The 3866-nt window shown below is 38.9% G+C and overlaps 2 non-coding genes across 2 annotated transcripts; both read left to right on the top strand.

Moving 5' to 3' along the window:
* The first annotated feature begins 210 nt into the window (after positions 1-210).
* On the top strand, positions 211-284 carry TRNAN-GUU (transfer RNA asparagine (anticodon GUU)). Its single transcript has one exon. It is a non-coding gene; the product is annotated as a tRNA-Asn (tRNA).
* Positions 285-3299: 3015 nt separating this feature from the next.
* TRNAN-GUU (transfer RNA asparagine (anticodon GUU)) lies at positions 3300-3373 on the top strand. Its single transcript has one exon. It is a non-coding gene; the product is annotated as a tRNA-Asn (tRNA).
* Positions 3374-3866: the final 493 nt, after the last annotated feature.

The raw sequence follows: 3866 nt of genomic DNA, 5'->3' as shown, positions 1-3866 counted from the left end.
TTCCATAGGCTTCATGGAAAAATGATAAGATTTCTTCTTGAGATTGAACGTTCTACTTTTCTTAACCATGTCATCTTACACTTTAACATGCAGAATGGCACACAAGTTTAAAGATTCATTGATGGTATAGCGTTATTAACATTACACTTTTAAATATGCATAACACTTGCGAAATGATTACATAGGTTCAGATAAGAAAAGGTAATGTATGCCTCCGTGGCACAATTGGTTAGCGCGTTCGGCTGTTAACCGAAAGGTTGGTGGTTCGAGCCCACCCGGGGGCGATAGTTTTCTGATATTACGCTTTATCATTATCATTAATTTGCTTCAAGCAGTCCGGAACCATGCTCATGTCATGATTATGGAAAGTAATATTCCAGGAAATACTGGAATGTCTTTTCAGTTGCTTCAAATGTATGGGTTAGCTGTGAATTTTCAATAATAATATAATAATCTTTACGTTCCATCCAATGTATTGTTCCAGCCTCAGTATTGTTTTAGCCACAGTATTCTTCCAGTCAAAGTACTTCCAGGCAGTTCATTGATCTAGCCTCGGTATTGCCTTATCCACTGTAATGTTTCAGCCACAGAACAGTTCCAGCTAAGATAGTGAAATAGATGGAAGAAAATGTAAAATAAACCCAGTGAAGAATATTAGTGTTATGAGTACAGTAAGAGAACACTAACAACATCCGTGGTCCCAGACTATTAACATCTTACCAGACGATAACAGAAGAACAGTCAAAACAAATATTAAAGCCTTCAAGAGGAAACCTGGGAAGTACTTCCGCCATGTGCCAGATCAATCAAGCTGTTATAGAAGTTTGGGCCTGAGAGACGCCAACAACGTGGTTGACCAGGCAGGCACCAAAGTCTAGCCCAGGGCTGGGCTGAGGGAGTAGGAAAACTCTCGAAATCCGTCAGAGGTATATCAAAGGTGTCATAGGAACAGAACTGAGACATTAATGAATAGTAATATGATACTGACAGTAATGTATCTAAATATAGTAATCTTGAAATGTTTAGCAAGTCTGTTATGTTTAAAGTACGTGGATACACTATGAATAATACTTTGAATCTTGGATCGCCTCATAATCCAACCACGTACAGACAGGTCCAGTACAAACCATACAGGAAATCGGAAATCACTATATTGTCAATAACAAAGTGTCTGAAAAGTTAACCAATTATGTAAGAGTATCGCCTAGTAAATGACCAACGGAATGCTAGGAATTTTATGAGCATTAGATAAAACGTGGTATTTTCAGATGAAGAGGAAACACTGTTTCTTTAGGGAAAAGAGAAAAAGTTATCCGTTCCATCTGATATTTATAACCTAAATTTAAGGGTAATTATTTTTTTTATTTTTATGATTATTGTTATAGCAGAGCGCTTTGGAAATCAGTGGAAATCGGATTTGATCCGTCTCACATAATGAATTAGTTTTAATGTTTGTATATGACGTAAATCTGGAAACTGAAAAAATGGATTTTAAAAAGGTTCGATTCAAAAAATACTAAATCCGCCTATACATGTATTGGCCGCCCACTCACGAGCGCAATCCCACTACTGTTCGACACCGGTGCTCTTGGCTGCTGGGTTTCCTCCCTGGCCCGGGTCAAGCCTCATTAGACAACCTGGACACCCTCATCTTCCCAAGAGTGGCCATATTGATGTCAAGCTTAATGCAGACGCCGACTCAATATGGGGAGTCCTGCACCAGTGATCTTCACCTCAAGCCATCCACTGGCCTGGGCCTCCGAGTCGCCAGATTTCAAGGTTGTGCCACCAACCCCAGCCGGTGGTACAAACTTCGGAAATTTATTTCATGGCCTGCGTATGTTGGCACAGTACTGTAACAGCCTATGCATTATCCCAGCCACAGTATTGTTCCAGCCATAAGATTTTTTCGGATTTTTAACCCCAAGGGTTAGGTAACCTAAGAAAGGCAGTGCGTCATCGAGGGAAGATTATCTTATTTCCATTGGGGTCCTAAATCTTGTCCCCCCAGGATGCAACCCACATCTGTTGATATTCATCTTCTAAAGAAGATGAATATCTCATATAAGTTTTCACATCCTCTTGAATATTGGATAATGAGGGTACAGGAAGAAATCTATGGAAATGAGATTAAATTGATGATGGAAAGAAAATTTGTGAAAGGTTCCATAATAGAGAAATTGGGACTGTATTTAGAGAACAATGTAATTAGGTGCAGAGGTAGGTTACAAAATGCTGAATTGGATGATTATGCTAAGCACTCTATCTTACTGCCCAAAATTCATCATCTAACAAATTTAGTTGTTTTAAATGCCCATAAAAATGTAATGCATGGTGGGGTACAAGATATCTTAAATTGTATTAGGGAAACCTCCGCCCGGCCGCAGTGTGGAAAATAATTTCCCAAAGTTTATGCTGTCTAAATAAACCTGATTAATACATTACTATTGTTCTGTTGAGTGCATTTTAAATAAGAAAATCGACAGGGAAGCTCTGCGCCTGTGCTGACGAGGCGGGGGGAGACACCATTGTTTTTTTAATGTGTTACAAACACGTCGCTCTAGGGGTTATATTGGGCTTAAAGCCTCTCAAATAGGAGCCGAAATTGTTGAATGTGCATTCCTGCATAATTTGAGCATTAAGCCGATGGACAGGACAGCTCCAAGAACCTCAGATAAGCTATCTAAATTATGTTTGTAATTCTGGATAAAAATTTAGTTAGAGGGGGGGGGGGTTCTGTACATGACACACAGTAATCTCCAGACTAATTGGTGAGTGTTATGATTATAAACTCTCCTTCTGTTATATAAATGTGTATATGTAATCATTTATTAATTTTAATATACAGTCCACAAATTTATATTAAATTTTACAAGAATTCCTGGTGTGTATCTACATTTCATTTGCAATTAATATAGGTTTAAAGCAACTTGTGGAGAGATAGATGGTAGGTAGCGAAGGGAGACATTTTTTGTGACCTAGGTGTCCTAAAAATTCCTACTTGTCTCTGTAACTTTGATAAATAATAATTATCTTTGTAACCATTTACTTATATGTATCTAATGAGATTATTCCAGATAATTGTAATTTTCCATAGGCTTCATGGAAAAATGATAAGATTTCTTCTTGAGATTGAACGTTCTACTTTTCTTAACCATGTCATCTTACACTTTATCATGCAGAATGGCACACAAGTTTAAAGATTCATTGATGGTACAGCGTTATTAACATTACACTTTTAAATATGCATAACACTTGCGAAATGATTACATAGGTTCAGATAAGAAAAGGTAATGTATGCCTCCGTGGCACAATTGGTTAGCGCGTTCGGCTGTTAACCGAAAGGTTGGTGGTTCGAGCCCACCCGGGGGCGATAGTTTTCTGATATTACGCTTTATCATTATTTTTTCGGATTTTTAACCCCAAGGGTTAGGTAACCTAAGAAAGGCAGTGCGTCATCGAGGGAAGATTATCTTATTTCCATTGGGGTCCTAAATCTTGTCCCCCCAGGATGCAACCCACATCTGTCGACTAACATCCAGGTACCTACTTACTTGTTAGGTGAACAGGACAGCAAGTGTAAGGAAACACACCGTTGTCGGAGAATGAACCAATGAAACTCTTCATAAAAGGTAAAAGTGCACAATTAAAGAACATCAGAACAGTTTCCTTGGCATTATCCTAATGATGTGGGTGGCATCCTGGGTGGGGCAGTATGACTTAGAGCAGGGGTCGGCAACCTTTTGAAGAGAGAGAGAGAGAGAGAGAGAGAGAGAGAGAGAGGGCGAGACAGCTATGCAGTCTCTCGGAGGAAGACCATGTTATTAATTGCAATATAATTTGTTTTCTCTCGAACTCAGCGTTGC

The sequence above is a fragment of the Cherax quadricarinatus genome, chromosome 1, assembly GCF_038502225.1.
Source record: "Cherax quadricarinatus isolate ZL_2023a chromosome 1, ASM3850222v1, whole genome shotgun sequence".
Classification (NCBI taxonomy): Eukaryota; Metazoa; Arthropoda; class Malacostraca; order Decapoda; family Parastacidae; genus Cherax; species Cherax quadricarinatus.
Note: the sequence above shows the minus strand (reverse complement) of the source record. Positions and strands in the feature narration are given on the sequence as shown.